Source organism: Erinaceus europaeus, chromosome 5 (genome assembly GCF_950295315.1).
Source record: "Erinaceus europaeus chromosome 5, mEriEur2.1, whole genome shotgun sequence".
In the NCBI taxonomy this organism is placed as follows: Eukaryota; Metazoa; Chordata; class Mammalia; order Eulipotyphla; family Erinaceidae; genus Erinaceus; species Erinaceus europaeus.
Genome location: NC_080166.1, coordinates 19,258,742 through 19,284,600, shown reverse-complemented (window position 1 = coordinate 19,284,600; position 25,859 = coordinate 19,258,742). Strand labels below are relative to the sequence as shown.

Here is a 25,859-nt window from a genome sequence, read left to right as displayed (position 1 = left end):
CACTGCCTAGGTTAAATCTGAACCACCAAGATTTGGTGAAAATGAAAGCCACTGCCCCGTCAGCTGGCACCGTGCTGATAAATACGATCTCTCTCTCCTGGGGGAAAAGCCAGCGTCAGAGTCTTGGGGAGATTTGGTCCCCTTGTGGCGTCTTCTGTTTGAGTTTTGATATTTCAAGAGAATTTCTCTCTGGAATCTGATACCGGAGTCAGGTGCCTTGTTCTTGCCTGGAGCTTTTACAGAAAGCTGTCAAGAAATCTGAGCCCTCTCTCCCAAGAGGAGACTCAACACTCCGCTTCAGCTGGTTTACATTCACCTCTGCTAACGCCAGAAGTTTCTGCAGTGGCATGGTTGCCGGTCGTATGTTCCCTGTGTGTTTCCTGCGAGTTTGCACTTGCTGCAATTGGTAGCCCCCCTAGAGAAAGTGAGGAGGCACATTTTGTTAAGACCCCCCCCCCCATTCACTAAAGTAGGTCTCCTCCTCAGCCCAGCCCACCCCCACCCACCCCCAGCAAGGACCTGAGAAAAGGCACTGAAATGCTAATCTCCGAAGGTCTTCCTTTCCATTCAGTTGCAAAAGATCTTAAAGGGACCATGAGTGTTGAAAATGCTCCAGGAAGTCTTCCTCTGAAATTGACTCCCTCATACTTTCCAAAGGCGTGAACTTGGGGGGTAGCTACTCTCCAGCTCAGTGAAATCAGCTTTTCTTGAAGGGAATTTCTCTTGCTGAGTAGGAAGGGATGTTTCCTTCTTCCCTTGTGAGTTTTTTTTTTTTTTTTTTTTTTTTTTGCCTAGAGTTATCCCTGGGGGGCTCGGTGCCTGCACTACTGCTCCTTTGACCTTTTTTTTTTTTTTTTTTTTTTTTGCTAAGACAGAGAAATTGGGGGGAGGGAGATAAAGAGAGAGAACGGCAACTGCAGACCTGCTTCACGACTTATGAATCACCCACAAGCCCCCGCCACAGGTGGGGATCCGGGTCTAGAACCAGGATCCTTGCGCTTCACTTCATACTACCTGTGTTTAATTAGGTGCACCACCGTCTGCCTCACCCCCTACTCCTTCCTGTCTTTCTTCCTCCCTCCTTCCTTCCTTCCTATCTCTTTCTTTTTGTCTTTCTGTGTTCATTTGTTTGTTAGGACAGAGAAATAGGGAAGGGAAGGGGGAGAGATACTGCAGCACTGCTTCACTTCACTTGAAGCTTCCCTCCCCCCATTTGTAAGGCATTGTTTTATTTATTGTTGTTGGCATTGTTTTATTTTGTTTGTAAGCACCACCACCCCAAGGTCACTTAGTTGGGGACTCAGGTCTTGAACTGGGCCCTTGTGCATGGTAACAGGGAGTGTTCATCTTGCTGTGTCACCCACTGTCTGCCTCCTGCCCTCCTGGGTTTTATTTATTTACTTTTTCTATATGGGGGGGATTAATGGTTTACAGTCGACAATACAATACAGTAGTTGGCACACACATGTAATATTTCTCCGTTTTCCACATAATTCTCTAACCCCCACCTAGGACCTCCTCCGCCATCATGTTCCAGGACCTGAACACTGCCCCCACCTAGAGACCTTTACTTTGGTGCAATATTATTTTTTTATTATATTTATTTATTTATTGGATAGAGACAGCCAGAAATCAAGAGAGAAGGGGTGACAGAGACAGAGAAACACTTGCAGCACCGCTTCACCACTTGTGAAGCTTTTCCTCTGCAGGTGGGGACTGGACCTTGAACCTACAGCCTTGTGCATTTGTAACTTGAGTGCTCAACCAAGTGCGCCATCACCCCACCTTAATACTATGTTTAGTTATTTACTTATTTTTAGAATTTATTTGTTTATTCATGAGAAAGATAGGAGAGAAAGAGCCAGCCATCACTTTGGTACATGTGCTGCCGGGGATTGAACTCAGGACCTCATGCTTGAGAGTCTAGTGCCTTAGCCGCTGCGCCACCTCCTGGACCACTGTTATGTTTATTTTTTACCAGAGTACTGCTCAGCTCTGGCTAATGAACTATTCTCCTCTCTCTCCCTCTCTCCCCCACCATGATGTGTTTAGGGTTTGCTAGGAAGACTTCCCTGGGAGGTGTCAGCCCCCAGCAGGAAAGTTCAGCTTAGCCCTGCCCTCTGACTCTGAAGCAGGGAAACTTGAGGAATGGGACTTGTCAGAGGGCCAGTCCCCTCCCCAGCCAGTTAGGGGAACCAGGACCAGCCACCCTCCCCCTGCAGTCTGCTGAGGGTTTTTTTTTTTTCTGTCTGGCCTCCCAGCAGACGTGAGTCTGTTAGCATGGGCACACGCAAGTGCTTCCTCCAAGCTGGACTCTGTCAGCCCCTTTGCTCTGGAACATGCCACAGCTCATCCAAGGAGCCTTTCTCAGAGCGGTTCTGGGGTACCTGCCTCTCCCCATGCCATCCCCGATAGCACTTTACTGTGTTTGCCTTTGTTTGACCTTGGGCTTGACAATCAGAAATAGTAACTGACATGAATAGTACAGTCAAAGTAACATGCATTTAAGTCCTGTGTTTTTCTGAGTCCCTTCTCTGGCCCTCATACTGTGGTGGTGTTTTTTTGTTTGTTTGTTTTTGGTTTTTTGTTTTGTTTTTAGTTTTTTTCTCACCTTTCTTGGAACTTCATGCTGTTAGTTCTTTTTGTGCCCTCAAGAGTTCCTTCTCCCCAAATATCAATTATTTGCGTTGTCTTTGTATTACATATGTAAAGTGTGTGTGAAGTGTGTGTGTTTGCCTGCTGGCAGATAAAATAAAATAAAGAGACAGAGAGACACCTGCAGCACTGCTTCCCCACTTGTGAAGCTTCCCCGCTGTAGGTGGGACTGAGATTTGAACTCGAGTCCTTGTGCATTGTATTGTGTGCACTCTACCAGATGTACCACCACCTAGCCCCAGACTCTTTTTAAGAGCCTGGAGGAAGGGAAATAGCAGGGCAGAGAGAGGCAGCACTGTTCTGTTACTCATGCAAGGAGGTCCCATGAGGTACCCGGGCTGAAACCTAGATCCAAGCTCATGGTATCCTGGCTGGGTATCTTTTTTTTTTTTTAATATTTATTTTCCATTTTGTTGCCCTTGTTGCTTTTCATTGTTGTCCTAGTTATTATTGTTGTTATTGATGTCGTCGATGTTAGATAGGACAGAGAGAAAATGGAGAGAAGCGAGGAAGACAGAGAGTGGGAGAAAGGATAAGACACCTGCAGACCTGCTTCACCGCCTGTGAAGTGACTCCCCTGCAGGTGGGGAGAGCCAGGGGCTCGAACCGGGATCCTTACGCGAGTCCTTGCGCTTTGCACCACGTGCGCTCAACCCGCTGTGCTACTGCCCGAGTCCCCCTGACCGGGTATTCTAACTGGTGAGCCATCTCCCACCCTCTCTGGCTGTTTTTTTCAGGGTCCAGGGAAAGCTACTCCAGAGCCTTCCCTCTGGCAAAAACTGCCAGGTACTTTTCTGAACCTGCCTTCCCAGGCCCCTCCCCACCCACCCCTGGGCGTGTGGAGTCCCAGCCCCGCCTCCTTCCTGGCATCTCTGCCCCGCCGTCCCCGCCCCCCTCCAGCCCTGGCTGGCTCCCTGGCAGTCTGCATGGCTTCTGCTCCTGCCCCGTCCTCCTCCACCCCCACCCCCACCCCACCCCCGTCGTCCATGCCTGCCCCTTGAGATGTGCTGTCTTCTCTCCTGCAGCCGCCAACCCTGGTGAGTACCCCTGCCCTGGCATTCTCCAGCCCCCGGCTCTCTCCTGCCCTTGGCCTCCTGTCACCTGATTTTCCTTGTCCTCTGAAGGATCTTGGGCTTGGGCTGGTTTGAGTCATCTGGCTGCCCACTTCAGATAGAAATACGTCCCGGGGCGGGGAGAGAAAGGAGGCATGGCGGTGGTTATGAAGAAAGGCGTTCCTGAGGCTCCAGAGTCCCAGGTTCAGTCCCTGGCACCACCATACCATAAGCCACAATTGAGCAGTGCTCTGGTAAAGATGAAGAGGGAGGAAAGAAAGGGGGGGAGAGAAAGAAAGAGGAAGTAGGGAAGAAGTGTGAGTATCTGAGTATAGATAGTTTTATTCTATATTTTTAAATTTGTTATCGGCCTTGGCTCATGGTGGTGTGGGGGATTGAACCGGGGACCTCGGAGCCTCAGCCGTGAGAGTTTGATGTCAGAAAGAAGGATAAAGAGAGAACACAGTACTACTCAGCTCTGATGATGATGGTATTGGGGATTGAACCTGAGACCTCAGAGCCTAACCACTATGCTATCTCTCATCTACCCATCCTGACTTTTTAAATCTATTTTTGTCACAGCAGAAATTTTATTCAGGAAAATTGAGAACAGTCACATGTTAAGACATGAGAGAGAGAGACAGAGGGAGAGAGAGAAGGAGGTCTCGTGATACAGAGTATAAAGCATTAGACTCTTAAGCATGGGGTCCTGAGTTCGATCCCCAGCAGCACATGTACCAGAGTTCCAGAGTGATGTCTTGTTCTTTCTTTTCTTTTCTTTTCTTTTTTTTTTTTTTTGCCCTCCTGGGTTATTGCTGGGACTTATTGGAATCCACTGCTCTTGGAGGCTATTTTTTCTCCCTTTTATTGCCATTCTTGTTGTATTATTGTTGTGGTTATTATTGTTTGTTGTTATTATTGTTGAATAGGATAGAGAGAAATGGAGAGAGGAGGAGAAAAAGACAGACACTGCAAGCCGGCTTCACTGCTTGTGAAGTGACACCCCCCCCCCCCCGCAGGTGGAGAGCCAGGGGTTGGAACCAGGATCCTTACACCAGTCCTTGTGCTTTGCGCCATGTGCGTTGAACCCACTGCACTACTTGCTGGTGGTTGAATTCTTGGTGGAAATAGCACATCGTTGGGTTCATGGACCTTTTCTGGATGTCCTAGGTGGGTTGAAGGCCTGTAACATTTCGGTTTCTGAAAAGTATAAGGGAGAAGGGCATCCTCATAGAAAGAAAGAAAGAAAGAAAGAAAGAAAGAAAGAAAGAAAGAAAGAGAGAGAGAGAGAGAGAGAGAGAGAGAGAGAGAGAGAGGGAGGGAGGAAGGAAGGGGAAAAAAAGAAAAGAAAAAAAGAAAGAACGCACCTCCCTCCCTGCTGACCATGGGGCTGGTTACCTAGCAAAGCCAAACTTGGAAACCTTCTAGCCCAGCCTCTGGTTTTAAGTCTTCTTTGGTCTGCCAGGGGAATATGCAGATGTTTGCATCTGCACCACTAGTGTGGCTCCCAGGGGGTTCTGCAGCCCTGCGGTTTCCCCCAAAGGCTACCCTGCTGGTGTTTGCTAAGGGAATCCTCCTAGCTTATCTTGATATGGTTGTCCCTGGGACTGTGTAAATAAGGGTACTACAATACAAAAGTCTGAAGGCTGGAGGCCCGGCTCCCAGAGGCAGATGCATGAGAAAAGCCCCAGCGATTGGGAAAAACCCAAGATAAAGTGACTTGAATGGGCTCCTTGTGACTCCAGACACTCACTGCACAAGGAAAATGAGCCTTCAACCCGGCTTCTTTTCTTCCCCATCTCTTTTTCTCTTTCCTTTCTCTTCCCCACCCCCTTCTCTCTCTCTCTTTTCGCTCTCTCCATCTTCCTCCTTTTGTTTGTTTTCTCCTTAACTCTGAAACTCTGGTCTCCTTATCTGATTCAAGGACTTGATGATTTAGAGACCATAGTCAAGCCAAGGTCATTTGCATTGAGGAGCCATGGGGGGGATGGAGTTGTAACAGACTCTGGTTGTTGTAAATCAGAGGAACCTTCCAGAGCCTGAAGGTGGAGGTGGACCTAGCCATGATGTCAATGGACCCGAAAATCCACCCCGATGAGAGCCAGTTACTGCTGGGGGCAGAGCAGGAATGCAGAATGCAGAAAGTCTGTTGTTGTTTCTAAAAAAAAAAAAATCCAATAATAATAATAAACTGCTCCCAGCACCTGACCCTGCTAAGGAAGTGAGCTGCCTAGGTCTGGAGAGCATTTAAAAATTTCCTTGCACCAGCAGAGGCTGCTTGCAGCCTGCTGGGGGGCTTTTCCTGGTTTACAGGGACTTGGGGCTCATTGGATTGGAGGCTTTTCCTTCTCAGGCTCAATTAGAAAAAAATTAACTCCAATACAATTGCCTGGCCTGTTCTAGCTAACTCACCTGGCCGGCTCAGGGTGCTGGCACTGGCCTTGTTCAAACATGTTGACAGAGAGCCTGGAAATGGCTGGGAAGGCATTTGGAGAAGGTTCTGAGGGGCCCTTAGCTACTGGCGTGGGGGCACAGGATGTGTGTGTTTTCTGTGCTCTGATGGGCTTGGTAGCTGCTCTGAAATGCAAATTATGCTGTCACCTGCTGTAATTGGGGGTGGACCCCCAATCTGTAGATCTAGTCTAGACATTCTTCTGTTGACTCTCTGGAGAGGCTGTTGGGTATGAAAAAAAAAATCTCATAACAGGCACTGGAGTGTGTGTGTGTGTGTGTGTGTGTGTGTGTGTGTGTGTCCCTGTAGAGCACACATGTTACAATGCACAAGGACACAGGTTCAAGCCCCCACCCCTCACTTGAAGGAGAAGTTTCATGAGTAATGAAGCAGTGTCTATTCACCCCTCAACTTCTGTCTCTATTTTAATAGAAGGGGGATAAATATATATAATTTAAGAGCAAAGACAGTCCAGGAGGTGTAGTACATAGGGTCTGAAGGTCCTCTAGGAACCAGTTTTGATTCTTGTACCACATTTGCCAGAGTAGTGCTCTAGTCTTTGTGTGTGTGTGTGTGTGTTTATTCCCTTTTGTTGCCCTTGTTGTTTTCTTGTTGTAGTTATTATTGCTATTGATGTTGTTGGATAGGACAGAGAAGTGGAGAGAGGAGGCGAAGACAGAGATAAGGAGAGAAAGATAGACACCTGCAGACCTGCTTCACCGCTTGTGAAGTGACTCCCTTGTAGGTGGGGAGCCAGGGGCTCGAACCCGGATCCTATGGCGGTCCTTGCGCTTTGTGCCACGTGTGCTTTGCCCGATGCCCTACCGACTCCCGTGTTTGTGTGTGTGTGTGTGTGTGTGTGTGTGTGTGTGTGTGTGTGTGTGTGTTGTTCTGGTCTTGATCCATGACACCAAAAGTGTTGATGAGAGGTTTAAGGAGATGATAGCCCCAGAAGTATTTTTTTTTTTTTTTTAGTATTTTATTCATGAAGAAAATAGGCAGAAAGAGAGAGAGAGAGAGAGAGAACCAGACATGCATCACTCTGGTACATGTGCTTCTTCTTCTTCTAGCGTTTGCCCTTCTTCCGTAGCCAGTCAACAGCGTCAGGTTGAGCCTGATGTAAAGTTTCGAGACCTCCTTTGAATCTGGAGAGGTGGCAGTCGTTGACTATGTGGGTCATAGTCTGTCTGTAGCCACAGGGGCAGATCAGTACATGTGCTGTGTGGATTGAACTCGGGACCTCCTGCTTGAGAGTTCTGTGCTTTATCCACTGCACCATCTCGCAGACTGCAGGACTTTTTCCTTTGGTATTCTGCAGCGTGTGCTGTGCTACACAGGCACTGCCTAGTGGCCCTGCTGCTGTGCCTGTGTTGCTCCAACTGCATAATTTAAACTTTTTGTTTTGCTTTCTTTATTATCATTTTTATTTGATAAAAGCAGCCAGATATCAAGAGGGAAGGGGGAGATAGAAAGGGGGCAAGACAGAGAGCAGCTAGAGAGCAGCTTGCAGCCCTGCTTCACCACTTGTGAAGCTTTGCCCTCATGCAGGTGGGGACCAGGAGCTTGAACCTGGGTCCTTGGGCACTGTAAAGTGTGTGTCTTTCCTTCATTTCTACTTCATTCCTCTTTCTTTTTTTCTTTCTTTTTTTTTTTTAATTTTATTTTAATTGCCACCCAGGGGTTCAGTACCAGGACTATGAATCCACCACTCCTGGTGATGATTTTTTCCTTTTTGTTATTTTCTCTTTTTCTTTTTATATTTATTTCTTTCTTTATTCCCTTTTGTTGCCCTTGTTTTATTGTTGTAGTTATTTATGTCATCATTATTGGATAGGACAGAGAGAAATGGAGAGAGATGGGGAAGACAGAGAGGGGGGAGAGAAAGATAGACACCTGCTTGTAAAGCGACTCCCCTGCAGGTGGGGAGCCAGGGGCTCAAACCAGGATCCTTCTGCTGGTCCTTGCACTTTGCACCACCTGCACTTAACCCGCTGTGCTACCACCCGACTCTTGTTACTTTTTCTTTTTCTTATCTTACAGGACCGAGAAAAGTTGAGAGAGGAGTGGGAGGTAGACAGAGAGAGACTTGCAGCTTATGAAGCTTCCCCCTGCATGTGGGAAGTAGGGACTCAAACCCGGGTTTTTAGTCATGGTAATGTATGCACTCAACTAGGTACACCACCAACTGGCCCACTCCTTTTTTAAATATTTATTTATTTATTTTTATGGAAGAGAGAGACCCACCGAGACCAGAGCACTGCTTAGCTCTGGCTTATTGTCCTGCTGGGGATTGAACCTGGGACTTCAGAGCCTCAGGCATGAAAGTCTTTTTGTAGAACCATTATGCAGTCTTCCCTAGTCCTTCCTCTCTCTTTTCTTCTTTCCTTCCCTCCCTCCCTCCCTCCCTCTTCCTCTTTCTTTCCTTTCTTCCTTCCTTCTCTCCCTCCCTCCTTTCTTCCACAGAGACAGAAAAGACAAAGAAGCAGAGAGAGGAGAGGCCCCACAGCCCTGCTGCACTATACCTGGAGCTCCACTTGGTGCTGTACCTGGTGCTGAGAGAGGAGAGACACCACAGCCCTGCCCACCCTCCATGGGGTTCTCTGGGTGCTGTCCATGGTGCTGAGAGAGGAGAGACCCCACAGCCCTGCCCACCCTCCATGGGGTTCTCTGGGTGCTGTCCATGGTGCTGAGAGAGGAGAGACCCCACAGCTCTGCCCACCCTCCATGGGGTTCTCTGGGTGCTGTCCATGGTGCTGAGAGAGGAGAGACCCCACAGCCCTGCCCAGCCTCCATGGGGTTCTCTGGGTGCTGTCCATGGTGCTGAGAGAGGAGAGACACCACAGCCCTGCCCACCCTCCATGGGGTTCTCTGGGTGCTGTCCATGGTGCTGAGAGAGGAGAGACACCACAGCTCTGCCCACCCTCCATGGGGCTCCCTGGGTGCTGTCCGTGGTGCTGAGAGAAGAAAGACACCACAGCCCTGCCCACCATCCATGGGGTTCTCCGGGTGCTGTCCATGGTGCTGAGAGAGGAGAGACACCACAGCTCTGCCCACCCTCCGTGGGGTTCTCTGGGTGCTGTCCATGGTGCTGAGAGAGGAGAGACACCACAGCTCTGCCCACCCTCCATGGGGTTCTCTGGGTGCTGTCCATGGTGCTGAGAGAGGAGAGACACCACAGCTCTGCCCACCCTCCATGGGGTTCTCCGGGTGCTGTCCATGGTGTTTCCTTTTGGGCGTTCAAACACAAGACTTCTTGCCTGGCTTGGTGTCTTTATTCACCACACTTTCTCTTTCTCTCTCTCTCTTTCTTTCTTCCTTTCTTTTTAAAGATTTTATTTATTAATAGAAAGACAGGAGAAGAGAGAGAAAGAATCAGACATTACTCTGGTACATGAGCTAAGGGGAGTGAACCTCATGCTTGACAGTCCAGTGCTTTATCCACTGCACCATCTCCTGGACCATAACACTTTCTTTTCCTGTCAGTTTGCTTTGTCAGCAGGAAAGTCTTCTGCTGCAAGAAGGGGGGAAAGAAGTCCACGAGAAGTGCCAGGTGCCACCTAAGCCAAGAAGCCATGTCCCAGGCCGCAGACTTTTCTCAAGGGCTGTTGCCGGCTTTGGCAGTCTGGACTGCATAACTCAGGAGCCACTGCAGTGCCCAGGGTGCTGGGGGTGAGAATAACCTGGCCTTTGAGTATCACTGACCCCCCGTTTCCTAGCAACACCCAACCACCCCACGGACTATTTCATGGTGCTCCTAATTTATACTTAACAGTTATTGGCTGTGTCTGAGGCTGGCTAATTTCCCATTAGGACGTGCAGGCAACCACTTTCATACATGACTGAACAAGAGAAAGGACTCCTGGGAAGCCTGCAGTCTCCCTCTGCAAAGTGGAAACAAGCAGATTTGGCCCCAGGCTGGCTCATCTGTCCCCATGTCTCTCTCCCCATAGTGGTGAAACCACACTGAGCGTTTCCAAGTAGAATTCCCCCCATTTGCCATCTGCAGATCACTCAGCCAGTGTCCAGGAGTGTTTAGACATCAGTTAGTGACATCCATGGCCATCCGAGACAGCGACTTTTTTTTTTTACCTGTTTTTAATATTATTTATTTGTTACTGGATAGAGATAGAAATTGAGAAGGGAGTGGGAGACAGAGCTACACCTGCAACCCTGCTTCACCACTTTTGAAGCTTTCCCTTCTGCAGGTGGGGACCAGGGGATTGAGCCTGCGTCCTTGCACACTGTAATGTGTGCACTCAGCCAGGCGCACCACCACCTGCTCCCTCAAAAACAGCAACATTTGAGCTGGGGAGACAGCATAACAGTTAGACAAAAAAAAAAAAAAAGACTTTCCTTCCTGAGACTCTGAAATATCAGGTTCAGTCCACAGCACCACCATAAGCCAGAGCTGAGCAGTGCTCTGATAACATAAACAAACAAATATTTAAGTAAATATGTAAGAATAAAATAGTGGCTTGGAGTGATGAAATCCCAGTTTGACAAAGAAAGGAGGAGGGGGCGGAGGTGGTCCACTGTACACCTTTATTTTGGTGTAATCAATCATAAACAGGAAGTCTGGTCAAGCATTACAAATCTTGGGGAACCTGACTTCTGGCGGGTGGGCCTGGAGAACGTGGGTGCCCCTCCTTACCCTCCTTGGCTGTCAGCCTCCTTCCATGGCTCCCTACCTTCAGGGTACAGCCACCACCTCACGACTGTGTAAGTGACAAGCCAGTTCCACAGACATGTTCTCAATACTAGTAGTATTTAGAGAGATTGAGAGACCAGAGCACTGCTGAGCTCTCTGGCTAATGGTGGTGCTGGGGATTGAACCAGAGCCTCAGGCATGAGAGTCATTTGTAGAACCATTTGTGCTGTTGACCCAGCCTCCTAGGCCCAGGACCTGGTGGGCTGAGGCTTCCAGCCAGCTGGGTTATGAAGGAAGGGAGGAGGTGGTGAAGTCGCACTTTAGTTCAGGTGATGAAAGCCCCAAACGGCTTCATTAAAAAAGGTGGCAACAGATTGTCCGCAAGAGGGGCACTTCTCTTGAGCCCCTCCAGATGGCACTTAAGGGAGGCTCTGGGGACCCTCTGTCAGAACAGAGTCCTTCACCTGTCTCTTTTCCTGCAAGGCTCTTTCCACACCTCTTAATGGACTCTCAAGGTTTAGATTTGGCTCTTGAATGGCAAAGAGCTGAATTCAAATGCCTGTGACCTATTCAGAATGGAAATCTGCTTCTTGTCCATCTGTGGTGTGTGTGTGTGTGTGTGTGTGTGTGTTTTAATGCCCTTGTAGAGTGGACTTGTTCATTTTGCTTATAGCCGTATCACCCTGAGCACACCCAATCTCGGCTTATCTCAGAAACTAAGCAGGGTTAGGCCTGGTTAGTACTTGAAAGGAAGAATGTGCTCATTTTTCATTTCTTAAGCAGAGGAGGTGAGGAGTAGAGCATCATCACTCTGGCACATGCAGTGCCAAGGATCAGACTCAAGGCCTCATGCCTACATGCCTGATCCTTTATCCTTTGTACTGCCTCCAAGGTGGTACTTTTTAAATTTTGTATTTATCTTTTAAATTGTTATCTTTAAATTTAATTGTTTTAATTTTTATGTTAATTATTTATTATTATTTATCAAAAATTAAATTTTTATTTTTAATTATTTATTATTGTTATTATTACCTTTTTATTTATTTATTTTCCCTTTTGTCGCCCTTGTTTTATTATTGTAGTTATTATTGCTATTGATGTCATCGTTGTTGGATAGGACAGAGAGAAATGGAGTTTCACTACTCATGAAGCTTTCCATCCCCACCCCCTGCAGGAAGTAAGGTCTGGGACTCAAACCCAGATCCTTACACATGATGACAAGTACACTCATGCGTGTGTCACTGGCCAGCTCCCTAGATAAATATTTTAAATAATAATAATTTGAGGGGTGACAAGATAGTTCAGCTGGGTAGCTTACCTGTGTGCAACCCGGGTTCGAGCCTGATTGCCACCACACAGGAAGAAGTTTCATGGCTGGGGTGTCTTTTCTGCTGCTCTTTCTGTCTTGCTCTCTCTCTCTCTGAAAATGTACCACTCAGATTGATAAAGCGGATTGATGGTGAAATAATCATAATTATTTTGATGGTGTTTATTCAGGAAGGAGATCATGTCAGTAGCTTGCAGTGAAGAGGAGGCATAAGTTCTATTTTCCTCATCTGGGAGGGGAATTCTCCTTTTTGTAAAAAGGACTCTGCCCAGAGAGTCAGTCAAGCAGGCCCGCAGCCCAGAACCTCCCTGCAGGGCTCCCTGAGGCTCCCCAGCCCTGAGGCAGGAGGCAGCAGGCAGCATCAACATCTGCAGCAGAGAGAGAAGGACTCTCTCCAGCTCCCAGCAGCAGGTGCACTGGGCATTGTTCCCAGCCGGAAGCCAGAAAGAAAGGGGAATAGAAGAAAGCAGTTGAGCCTGCTGGAGGCCGGGCTTGGATTCTTGTGCCTACAGAAAGCCTTCCCCTGGACCTTGAGCACCTGCTTTTCAGATCCTTTGTGGGGTGTGGAATGAGGGGGGCACAGTGGTCCTGAAGTCCCTGGGGCACAATTGAGAGCAACTGTGTGTTTCTCTGGAGAGCTGGGGGTGGGGGTGGGGAGAATCCATGTGTGTGAGCTCCCCGTATTCTGGCCTGGTGACTCGACTTGGTTACAGATCCCACCTGATCTCACTGTTTTCTTCATTATTGCTACGGACCCTGATGATTCAAGACCCAATGGCTGTATTTAAAAATAAAGCCAAGGTTGGGGGTCGGGCGGTGGCGCAGTGGGTTAAGCGCATGTGGCGCAAAGCGCAGGTCCAGCCCTCGGCTCCCCACCTGCAGGGGAGTCGCTTCACAGGCGGTGAAGCAGGTCTGCAGGTGTCTTATCTTTCTCTCCCCTTCTCTGTCTTCCCCTCCTCTCTCCATTTCTCTCTGTCCTATCCAACAACGAATTGCGTCAACAAGGGCAATAACAATAACCACAACGAAGCTACAACAAGGGCAACAAAAGGGGGAAAAAATGGCCTCCAGGAGCGGTGGATTCATGGTGCAGGCACCGAGCCCAGCAATAACCCTGGAGGGGGAAAAAAAATAAATAAAGCCAAGGAGACTCTTAGATTCCAAAGTACCAGGTTTTACTCTCCTGCAGCAATGCTCCGATAAAAACCAAATAAATAAAAATAAAACCAGGGCCTTATGGTCTGGTGTGGAGCACACACGTTACTATATATAAGGACCCAGCTTTACACACCTAGCACCTTATGGGAGCACCATGCACAGGACCAGGAAGAATCACACTGAATGGTGAAGCAGCACTATCCTTTTTTTCCTCTCTATTTCTACTTTCTTCTTCTTCTCCTCCTCCTTCTCCTTTCCCACCTTCTCCTTCTTTTTCTCCTCTTTCTCTTTCTCCTCCTTCTTCTTTTATCTTTATTTGATAGGAAGAGAGAAACTGAGAGAGCAGGATGAGAGAGAGAGAGAGAGAGACTTGTAATACTTGGTAGACCACTCATGAAGCTTCCCCCTTGCAGGTGGGGAGTGGGGGCTTGAACCCAGGTCCTTGCACACTATGATATGTGCACTTACCTGAGTGTGCCAGTGCCCCGCCCCCTCTTAACTTCTTTCAGTCTCCTTCTAACCTCTTCTTCCTCCTCTTGGCCACCAGGATTATCACTGGGGCTCGTAACCTGTGCAACTCCACTGTTCCCAGTAGCCTTTTTCTTTTCTTTTCTCTGGATAGAAGATGAGAAACAGGAGAGAGACCATTGCTCCACTATTCCTGAAGTGTCCGTGTCCGTGTCCGTGTCTTCCCCCTCCCCCCCCACCCGTGCATATACCTTTTGTTCTTTTGCTTCCAAAGGTTATTGCTGGGGCTCAGTGCCTGCACTATGAATCCACTGCTCCTGGGGGCTATTTTGCCCCCTTTTGTTGCCCTTGTTGTTTATTGTTGTTATTATTATTGTTGTCATTGTTGCTGGACAGGACAGAGAGAAATCGAGAGAGGGGGAAAGAAAGAAAGACACCTGCAGACCTGCTTCAGTGCTTGTGAAGCAACCCCCCCCCCCCGCAGGTGGGGAGCCGGGGGCTTGAACTGGGATCCTTGAACTAGCCCTTGCATTTCGTGCCATATGTGCTTAACCCACTGTGCTACCACCCCCCACACTCCAGGTGCTTTTAACCAGGTGTGCCACTGCTTGTCCCTCTCAAAGCTGGGTCCTCATGCTTCAGAACATGTGCACACGACCAGATCAGGCAGCAAGCCTCTCCCTCTAGGACCTGATGAGGTGGACCTGGGTTCAAGCCCCCATTCTCCACCTGAAAGGGGCAATCTTCACAAGTGGTGAAGCAAATATTGTGTGTGTGTATGTCTCTCTCTCTTTCTCTCACCCTGCTCTCTCAGTTTCTCTCTGTCCTATCAAATAAAGGGGGTTACTAATATTTCACTCTGTTTTCCACATTGTTTCTTAAATTCTGCAAATGTAATCACCTGCATTTTTTTTTTTTTTCCAGAGCTCTACTCAGCTCTGGCTTATGATAGTGCAGGGGACTGAACCTGGGACTTCAGAGGCTCAGGCATGAGAGTCTCTTTGCATAACCATTATGCTATCTACCCCCCACCCATCACCCATGATTAGTCCCTCGCCTCCTGGTTTGTGAAATTATTATTATTATTATTATTTTATTGCCACCAGGGTTCACAAGTGGTGAAGCAGGTCTGCAGGTGTTTGTCTTTCTCTCCTCCTCTCTGTCTTCCCCTCCTCTCTCCATTTCTCTGTCCTATCCAAAAAAAAAGAGAGACAAAGAGGCAGAGAGTGAAAGCGACCACAGCATCAAAGCTTCCCTCAACACAGTGGGAGTTAGGTTTGAACTTGGGTCATGCACATGGCAAAGGAATGCACTCTCCTGGTGAGCTATTTTGCCAACCCTGTAATCATCTTTGATACAATTTCTGCTCCATATTTTGGTGTGTATAATCTTGTGAGCCTTTTATTCTAATTCAGAGATTTGAGCTTCTTCTTCTTTTAAGATTTTTTAAATATTTGTTTATTCCCTCTTATTGCCCTTGTTGTTATTACTGTTGTTGTTATTGATGTTGAGAGAAATGGAGAGAGGGGGAGGGAAAGTTAGACACCTGCAGACCTGTTTCACCGCTCCCCCCTGCAGGTGGGGAGCTGGGGGCTGGAACCCAGATCCTTACACCAGTTCTTGCGCTTGGCGCCACGTGCGCCTAACCTGCTGCGCTACCACCAGACTCCCCTCTTTTTTTCCCTTCCTTTCCCTGTAACTGGTATCAGAGTATTTTTGACCTCGCCATTGTGGTGTGAGAGCAGCCACAGACAATGCATGGCTGGGTGCCAATAAAACTTTATTACTGAACAGGTGGCTGGAAGGCTGTGTCTGCCAGCCCCTGCCCTGACTAAACACATTGTCTCCTTTGAGTTCTGATCCTCAGGCGTTGGCTTCCATTTGGGCTCAGACAGCCTGCTGCCCTGTTAGCTATTGTGATGAACTTCATTCAGGAATAGATCAGGAAAAGTCACCAGGAAACAAACTCCATTGTTCTATGGTGAATACTCTGGAACTCCGGGGACTGTTTCCCTCCTGTCTCGTGATTTCCACTTTGCTGCCCACGAAGTATCACTGGTGGCTTCTGGCCTGATTTTTAGTGGCGTGGCCTGATTTTGTCTACTTTGGTTAGACTGGGGTGATGAGAGTTAATACCTGCCTTCAGGAGTTGCTAAAAATCAGTGATAGCTAGCAGAGGCTTCAAGAGACAGTTCTTAACATAAGCAGATTCCTGAGTTCCGTCTCCAGAACCATGGAGAACCAAAGGCATTCCATGGAGTGTAGAGCTGTACTTTAATGTCTTTCTTATTGTGCACACACAGGGCTCTCGGTTTCCTGGTGCCTTATAAATAAATAAAAAATTAATAAGGCTAGCAGGTGAAGTCTGTTGTCTTACTTCAAGGGCTTTAGAAGGTGCAGTTAACAGTTCTCATAAGGTTGTCATAGTTTTTTCTTTTTTGCCTCTGAGGTTATTGCTGGGGATTGGTGGATGAATCCACTGCTCCTGGAAGTTACTTTTTGTTGTTGTTGTTGTTGCCCTTGTTGTTTTATTATTGTTATTGATGTTGTTGTTGGATAGGACAGAGAGAAATCAAGAGGGGGGAAGGGAGAGAAAGATAGACACCTGCAAACCTGCTTCACCACTTGTGAAGTGATTCCTTTGCAGATGGGGAGCCGGCGGCTCAAACCGGGATCCTTACACCAGTCTTTGCGCCACGTGCACTTAACCTGCTGTGCTACTGCTCGACCCCTGTATGTCTGTATTTTTTGCTTTTCTTATTCTCCTTGTCCTTTTTTTTTTTTTTTTTTTTGGAGACAACAGAGCCTCAAACATCTGCAGTTCCACCACTCCTGGGGTGACTCTTTTACTCTTTTTCTTCTTTTTTTTTCTCCCACCTAAGATTTATTTATTTAATAATGAGAGAGGGAGGAGAGAGAACCAGAGCATCGCTCACTCACACGTGATGCTGGGGATCAAATTCAAGACCTCACACCGCTGTGCCACCTCGTAGACTATGACTCTGTATTCATTTCTTTTTCTTTTATTACTTTCTTTTATTTTTTATTATCTTTATTTATTTATTTATTAGATAGAGACTGCCAGAAATCAAGAGGGAAGGGGTGATAGAGAAGGAGAGAGACAGAGAAAGACACTTGCAACACTGCTTCACCACTCGCAAAGCTGTCCCCCTGCAGATGGGGACTGGGGGTTCAAACCCGGGTCCTTATACATGGTAACATGTGCAATCAACCAGGTGTGCCACCACCCAGCCCCTTTATTTCTTTTTCTTTTAAGATTTATTTATTTATGACACACACAGTGGGGGGGGAACATGAACATCACTGGCACATGGGATACCACAGATCAAACTCATACTTGATTGTCCTTCATTTTATATACTGTACCTCCTCTTGAGCTTTTTTACCTCAACAGTGGAGGGAGAGGGGAAGGAGATGTCGTGTCTATACACTGTGGAGCACTGTGTACAGATGAAAATCCCAACCTTTGTTACACTGTGAATAGACCTTGAAGGGGAATTATACTTCGCGAAATAGCACTTGTGGAAGGTGACTAACATTTCCTGAAGGGAAGAGGGGATGTCAAGAAACTGGTGCAAGGGTGACTGGTGGTGAATGGTATCTGGGCATTTGGTAGTGGACATGGTGTGACGGTAGGTGGTGAGGCTGGGACCTACCTGCCTATCTAAGTGCTGCACAGTGGTATAAGCCAAGATTATCATTAATTGATCAGTTATACTGCATTCATCATGAAACACAGGATTCTTAGGGATCCTGAGAGGGTAGTGTTGATAAACTTTCTTTTTTTTTTTTCTTTTTCCTTTATTGGGGGATTAATGTTTTACATTTGACGGTGAATACAATTGTTTGTACATGTGTAACATTTCTTAGTTTTCCACACAGCAGTATAACCCCCACTAGGTCCTCTGTCATCCTTTTCCAGGACCTGAACTCTCCCCCAGCCCACCCCAGAGTCTTTTACTTTGGTGCAATACACCAACTCCAGTCCAGGTTCTGCTTGTGTTTTCTCTTCTGATGTTGTTGGTTCCATTTCTTAATTTCCTGTCAAATCCATAATCAATTGAATCAAAGCAACCTAAATGTTCAGCTGTGGGTATTTGTTTGTTTGTTTGTTTTACCAGAGCACTGCTCAGCTCTGGTTTATGGTTGTGCAGGGGGTTGAACCTGGGACTTTGGAAACCTCAGGCATGAGAGTCTCTTTGCATAACCATCATGCTATCTCCCCCACCTTTTTAACATTTATTTTTGTCAAGCTATTTTTCAATTTGTGGTGGATAGTGGGTTACAGCATATAGTAACAGTAAGATTACAGGGTATAATTCCACAACTACCACCAAAATACTATAACATATCCCCCACTACCAGAGATCAGTACCACAGTTCTCACAGTCTTACAGTTTGTTTGCTTCAAGATTTTTTACAAGTTCATGTGTTTCTCAATTCTCTGTATTCTGCATGTGAGAGAAACCATTCAGTTGTCTTTCAAATTTATTCTGCTAAGCATAATCACTTCTAGTTCCACCCATGTTGCCTCAAAGGACACAATGTCATCTTTTTGATTGCAGAATAGTATTCCACGAGCTATATACCCCATTGTTTACCCAGTCATCTGTTCATGGCCATTTAGGCTGATTCCACTCTTTGGCAATTGTGAATAATCGTAGCAATAAACACAGGGATGCATATGCCCATCAAATTAGCATTTGTATGTCCTTTGGATAAATGTTTAAAGGTGGTATTGCTCTTAATACTCTTAAGCATTTACCAAAAAAAAATTTCTTGACTTATTAACATGAGAGAAAGAGAGAACCAGAGTATGACTGGCGTCATTGAACTCGGGACCTTACTGAAGTTTTAGGCATCATAACTGTGTAAGAGTGTGAGAGGAAGAAAGAGGGAACAGGAGAAAGAGTGGGAGAGGTAGATATGGAGATACCAGGTCCTTGGTTGCCAATTGTGTGAGAAATTCATAAAATCCAGCTTTGTCCTATGAGAATGTGTGATCTAATGAGGAGAGTCACAGGCACTTACTTGTCTGAAGAACACTTGAAAAATATGACACAGGGAAAAAGACATTCCATTCAAAAATATGACACGAGGACAGATGTGGTCAGTCACCCTGAGAGACAGGTGCAGCGTCTGCACCAGAGGAAGGGAGGCAGACCGCACATGGCACCAGTCAGAGACAGCAGGAGCCGTTTTAATGAGGAGGGAGGTATCCTTTGACCTCGTCAGATATCCATGAAGGAAGGATGGAGAGAGGGTGCTTGCCTTGCTGTGTGTGCAACCCACGCCCCTGGCATCACATGGAGACACTGTTAGGGCACTAGGAGAAATTTCCCTCTTATTCTCCCTCTGTCTGTGACAATCTGAAAGCGACGACCCAGAGTGGTCAAATCACATGTGTGTGAAGCCCTAGCCTGCCACATAAAGATAAAATCTGTGAAACCCCAAAGTTAGAGTCAAAAGAGAGAACATCTCTTGAGTGGGAGTAGATAGCTTAATGGTTCTTCTTCTAGCGTTTGCCCAATAGCTTAATGGTTATGCAAACAGACTCTCATGCCTGAGGCTCCAGAGTCCCAGGTTCAATCCCCTGCACCACTATAAACCAGAGCTGAGCAGTGCTTTGATAAAAAAAATAAATAAATAAATAAATAGGGAGTCGGGCGGTAGCACAGTGGGTTAAGTGCACATGGTGCAAAGCGCAAGGACTGGCGGAAGGATCCCGGTTTGAGCCCCCGGCTCCCCACCTGCAGGAAGTGGTGAAGTGGTGAAGCAGGTCTGCAGGTGTCTGTCTATCTTTCTCTCCCCCTCTGCCTTCCCCTCCTGTCTCCTTTCTCTCTGTCCTATCCAACAATGAAGACAAACAACAACAATAAAACAACAAGGGCAACAAAAAGGGAATAAATAAATATTTAAAAATAAATAAATAAATAAATGAGGGAAAGAGAGAACATCCCAGCAGGAAGGGTAGCTGCACCCAGGATTCAACAGGACTGTAGGGTGTGAGTCCAGAGGTAGCAAGCATGATCTGCAGTGTCTGAACTGTAGACAATGTATAGGAATGTGTTGACTGAGAAGGTAGGTTTTGGAGCCCCTGGCCTCCACTGACATGTTCTGGGAGTTGATAACGGCCAGTGATAATGACTGAAGCTGTGCCCTAGGCAGGGCTTCTGCTGTGTCTGAAGGTGCTGGAATTTGCATGAGCCTGAGCTGGAGACAAGAGTCCAGCCCAGAACAGTTGGGATTTTCCTTGCTTAAGGTAAACTCAGAGTGTGAGTTGTAGCTTGAAGGGGACCCTTGGGGATTGAGAAATTTTCATCTGGGGACCCTTGGGGATTGAGAAATTTTCATCTTCCATAATTTGGCCTCAAAGACTGGCTCAGTGCCCCTTGCCCTAGAATTCTCTCCTTGCTGGTTCCTCCTCTGTCGCTTCAAGAAAAGTGAATTTCTGCCTCTCTTCTCCAAATATGAAAATGAGCAAAATTTTAACAACAGTGTCCCAACAGTCCAGGGAGAAACATGAGTGATACAAGTACAAAGAGTCTTTGTCTCTTGTTTCATTGCCTTTTGTTTACTGCCCATTCATTGGCAGGAGTATTCTGCTGCTGCCAAAGGAATAAGTAGCCAGTACTTTTGGAAAGGCTTCAGAGCGTGATAAACTTCTCATCCAGTGTTTTTATTATTATCATTATTATTAACCACTTCAGCCGCTACAGAGAGAGTTGTTTGCCAGGAAGAGACAACAGAGAGAGGCTGGGCAACTTTTTCATAATAAATTTTGGGGTAATTAGGAAGAGTTGAGGATAGCAGCGGTAGTAGTTGGCTTTTGGAATTTCTCCTGGAATCTTTTACTCTGTCAGGTTGTGGAGAAGAGCTCCTAAAAGAGGAGGCTGGGAGACTAGGGCAGAGAGGCTAAAGTCGGGATCTGACGAGATGGCATGCTGCCCCGCAGGATTATCAAGGAAACTCAGCCTGTGCTGGCAGAACCAGTTCCTGATATTAAAGGAGAACCAGATGAGAGCAACACCCGTTATTTTCGTGTGGTCATTGCTGGCCCTCGGGATTGCCCCTTGGAGGGAGGGACTTGTAAATGTGAACTATTCCTTCTGGGAAAAAATACCCAACGGCAGCCCCTAAAGTACGTTTCATAACCAAAATTTATCATCCTAATGTAGACATGTTGGGAAGAATATGTTTCGATATTTTGAAAGATAAATAGTCCCCAGCACTGCAGATCCTCACAGTTCTGCTATCCATCCAGGCTCTGTTACGTGCTCCGAATGCAGATGATGCACTAGCAAATGTGGCGGAGCAGAGGAAGCCCAGGGAAGCCCAAGCCAGAGGCAGTTAGAGTGTGGACTAGGCTGTACGCCGTGAATAATCTTTAAACCAATCTGAATATCGAGTATGCATCACTTCTCCCCTTCTGCCAAGACTTCTTCTTCTTTTTTTTTTCTGCATTTAATGGACAGTCTTAGACACATTACAAAATAAAAAGGCCCAGATATCTTCAGTCCTTTGGTGATTAAATACACATTAGCAAATCAAAATAATAAAAAAGAAAAGGCTGTTGGTTGGTTTATTTCTATTTAGTGTTGCCTGCCCCTTTAGAAGCTATTAAGCCCTTCTGGTAAATTAACCTGAAGTACCTATGCCTGAGGCAATATTTACTTAGCAGAACAAAAATCCTGCTTGTACTTTTTGCTATTGATGAATAAATACCTCCTCTCCTCACCCTCCCTCTCACTCAATATAAATAGAAATTAAATCTTTCTGCTTTATCGCATTGGTTTACAACTGAGCACTGTTACCCCAAGCTGTGTCTATGTATATGTGTGTATATATATATATGTTGTTTCCAGCTTCTAGTGCTGCTCCGTTTCCCTCCATTTTTTTCCCCCTGAAATGACTCTCCTTCCCCTCAGGGTTTAACCTGTGCTTTTCTTTGTTTTTCTGTATTTGCTTGTCTGGATGTCATTACCCCATAGGTATACATACTTAAATCAGGGTTTTTGTTTTGTTGGGAAGGGTTGGTGAGCCCATTGTTTTACCCAAAAAAAAAAAAAAAACACCTTATCTCTGTTTCCAGTTCTTCTCACTTAGCTTGCCATAGTCAGAGAGTCAAAAAGTGCATCTTTGATCTGGTTTACCTTTTTAACAGCTGTGTGACATTTCCTGTGGCTTCTTTCTTCTCTGGTCTTTGCCAATCTGAATCCTTGGCCTTCACTGGTGTGAGCAAGTCCTCATATTCTGAAAGCCCTTGAGGGTTACTTATCTTGAAATCAGTGTCAGTTGGCCCACCCAGTTGACACTCTGGCCTCATTTTTATTAAAGGTGTAAAATACCTTTTCCCTCTGGTGAAAAACAGTAAACAACTGGGTTTGAATTTCTGGGACTCACTCATGGGTGGATTTTCTTGTAAACAGGTGACAAATGTGGCATCATGGAGGGAGGGGAAAAATCTCATTATTCTACTCTCGTTCTTCAATGATGAGCAAAGAAGCAAGCAAGCAGGAAGTGAGTTAGGAGGAGGAAAAGTAAAAAGTCCTTTCTGAACAAGCTGTCTCCCTGGGAGGGAGGGGTTCTGAGAAACCACCACCTGCTGTTGGCATCCACTTCAAAATCTGGAGTCTGAGGACTGGGCGGAGGGGGGTGTGTGTGTGTGTGTGTGTGTGTGTGTGTGTGTGTGTGTCTGTGTGTGTCTGTGTGTGTCTGTGTGTGTCTGTGTGTGTCTGTGTGTGTGTGTCTGTGTGTGTAAGCAAGCCTGACTGGAAGGCTTGGAATGCTGCCCTCCAGGGACAAAGCTCTAACTTCTATGCAAATAGCCTTAACTTGGAATCTGCTTCAAAGCTAGTCTACATTCAACCTCCAGGCATCCTCCATAAATTGAGAGGGGCCAGGCACACATACATAGTACTAAGCACTCAGACCCTCGCAAGGATCTGGGTTGGAACCCTGGCTCCCCACCTGCAGGGAGGTCGCTTCACAAGCAGTGAAACAGGTCTGCAGGTGTCTCTCTTTCTCTCTTCCTCTCCCTCCTTTCTCAGTTTCTCTCAGTCCTGTCCAATAAAATGGAAAACCTGGCCCACCGGGAGCAGTGGATTCATAGTGCCAGCCCTGAGCCTCAGTCGTAACCCTGGAGGCAAATAAATAAATAAGAAGTTGAGAAGTTTATCTTTTTTCTCTTTACTACCTTACAGTATCAGTAAATACAGGACTGCAAATGTCTTTTCAAGGAAGTATTGTCATATACATATATAGTCTCCAGGGTTATCACTGGGGCTTGGCCTGGAGGCTATTTCTCCCTTTTTGTTGCCCTTGTTTTCTATCATTGCTGTTATCATTATTATTGTTAGTAGTAGTATTGTTGTTGTTGGTTAGGACAGAGAGAAATGGAGAAAGGACAGGAAGACAGAGAGGGGGAGAGATAGATAGACACCTGCAGACCTGCTTCACTGCCTGTGAAGCAACTCCCCCTCAGGTGGGGAGCCAGGACCTTGAACTGGGATCCTAAGGCTGGTCCTTCCGCTTCACACCATGTGCGCTTATCCTGCTGCACCACCGCCTGGCACCCTCTCATATATTTTTTATTATGGCTTTGTTTATTGATTCATTAATGAGAAAGAAAGAAAACCACAGTATCATTCTGGTACATGTGATACCAGGGATCAAGCGCAAAACTTCACGCTTGACAGCCCAGTGACTTAATCACTGAAGCAACTCCTGGAGAAGGCACTTAAAAAGAAAAAACCTATTTTGAGGCTGAGTAGTGGCACACTTGCTTGAGCTCACACATTACAGTGCTCAAGGAACTGGGTTCCAACCCCCAACCCCCACCTGCAAGGGATTTATGAGCTGTGAAACAGGGCTGTGTGGGTGTGTGGGTGTGTGTGTGTGTGTGTGTGTGGGGGTGTGTGTATCTCTTCCTCTCCTATTTCTCTGTCTCTATCCAAAATAAATAAATAGAAAAATACAATGTTTTGAAAAGAATAGTCTAAGAATTTAAGAAAGAACTAAAAGTACATATTTTATGTGTACATTTATTGGATATATACAGACAGAGAGAAAGCAAGAGGAAAGGGGGAGATAAAGAGGGAGAGAGAATGTGAGCAGCCTGCAGGCCTGCGCCACTGCTCGTGAAGCTTCCCCTCGCCCTCGCAGGACCTTACCCAGGGGCGCCACTGCCCAGCCCTGTACGTGGCTTTTTCTAAAGCTGGGTTTGCAAAATTGGAGTTGCATGAGGCAAAGCAGACTTGCTAGCGCATGCTCCTGTGTGCCTGCATGTGTGGAGGGGGAGGATTGCATGGGGACAAACAGGTGAGACTTAGGAAAAGTGACAGCCAGAATTGGGGACAATCCCAGTCATCACAGGACCCTGGGCTTCATTCCCTTGCTGAATAGCACATGATCAAACACCTGCTAGGAGGGGGTTTGGTGATTCAGGCTCTGGAAGGATTAAAAAGTAGAAAAAAAGTGAGTCTGGTCAGGCGGTGACGCACCCAGGGTAAAACACACATGGTCCCATGCACTCGGACCCAGGTTCAAGCCCCAGTCCCTTCCTACGGGGGCGGGCTAAGGGTGTGGGTAGGACTCCATGAGCGGTAAAGCAAGGCTATAGGTGTCTCTCTAATCTCCCTTTCTCTCTTGATTCCTCTGTCTCTGTCTCTAATAATTGAATTTTAAAAACACTTTTAAAAATGGGTTAAAAGGGAGCCGGGCTGTAGCGCAGCGGGTTAAGCACAGGTGGCGCAAAGCACAAGGACCGGCATAAGGATCCCGGTTCGAACCCCGGCTCCCCACCTGCAGGGGAGTCGCTTCACAGGCGGTGAAGCAGGTCTGCAGGTGTCTATCTTTCTCTCCTCCTCTCTGTCTTCCCCTCCTCTCTCCATTTCTCTCTGTCCTATCCAACAATGACGACAACAACAATAATAACTACAACAATAAAACAACAAGGGCAACAAAAGGGAATAAATAAATAAAATAAATATTTTAAAAAATGGGTTAAAAATAAAAACTAATTAAGAAAAAAAATTTTAAAGCCAGGTGCTTTCTGGTGAGCACCGTGTCCCAGCCTCCAATGGTGGCATCTTCTGGGAAGCCAGGTATCCCTGAGGAAGGAAGTTGAAACTCAGCTGAGCGCCCCACCCCCCCGCCCAGTCAGGGACAACCTAAGTTTAGACCCCTCCCTACACTGCCCACCCCCTCCCAGGTTAAATTACTGGGCAGGGGGTAACTTGTGGAGCTGGCAGCCTGCAGCCCTCCTGTCCTCTGGTCTGTCCCCCCTTATGCAGCCCAGCAGCAAGGCCACACTAATTAGCCCAGGGGGGGGGCGTTGCCATGGCAACCGAGCACTTTTTAAAGCCCAGGAATGGTGTTCATTATTGTGCAGTGTCTTTAGCTGGGGCGCAAAGGTCAGAGTGGCAGTTGTTTTCTGCATGAGTTTGAGAGAGAGGGAGACGGAGAGGGAGAGGAAGAGAGAGAGAGAGAGAGATGCAGAATGTTCCTTCAAGATCCAGGAAGATGGTAAGTGTGGCTGAACTTTGTCCCCAGATGGGGTTTCTTCTCTTTCCTGGGGTTTTGTGTTGTGGATGGAATGTTCTGTTCCCACTCAGCTCAACTCGGGACTTGATTCTGTAGTGAGTGGTTTAGGAAGAAAGCCGGGAAGGCGGTGTGGCTTATAAGCTAGGAGGCAGTGAAAGCTTGAGAGAGACTATTCTTTTTTCTTTGATTTTAAAAGTCTGGAAGCCTTCCGTGATTCCCTATGGAAGGAGAAGGTTTCTCCGGAGCCTGAGTTGAACAAAGTGGATGATGGAGAGTCTGGTGTCTTGAATTCATGTCTGCCTTTTGGTTAGTCCTAACCTAGACTTTGCAGCTTGTGACTTTCTCTGGGTTCTTTGCCTCTCTCTGGTTTTAATACAGAAGGAAAGTTGTCAGACTAATACAGGATGGTGTGTGTGTGTGTGTGTGTGTGTGTGTGTGTGTGTGTGTGTGTGTGTGTGTATTCTAATGTTTCTCTTGCTTTTCTAAGGCTGTTAGAGAAACAAGGATCCAGATTAAAAGCCAGAGAGGCATGGA

At 46.8% G+C, this 25,859-nt stretch overlaps 1 protein-coding gene and 1 pseudogene across 1 annotated transcript in view; both read left to right on the top strand.

The window, feature by feature from the left end:
• MYO10 (myosin X) overlaps window positions 1-25,859 on the top strand; it is a 243,536-nt gene that overhangs the window by 167,461 nt on the left and 50,216 nt on the right. The window lies entirely within an intron of this gene.
• On the top strand, window positions 20,723-21,329 carry LOC103114613 (ubiquitin-conjugating enzyme E2 N-like; annotated as a pseudogene).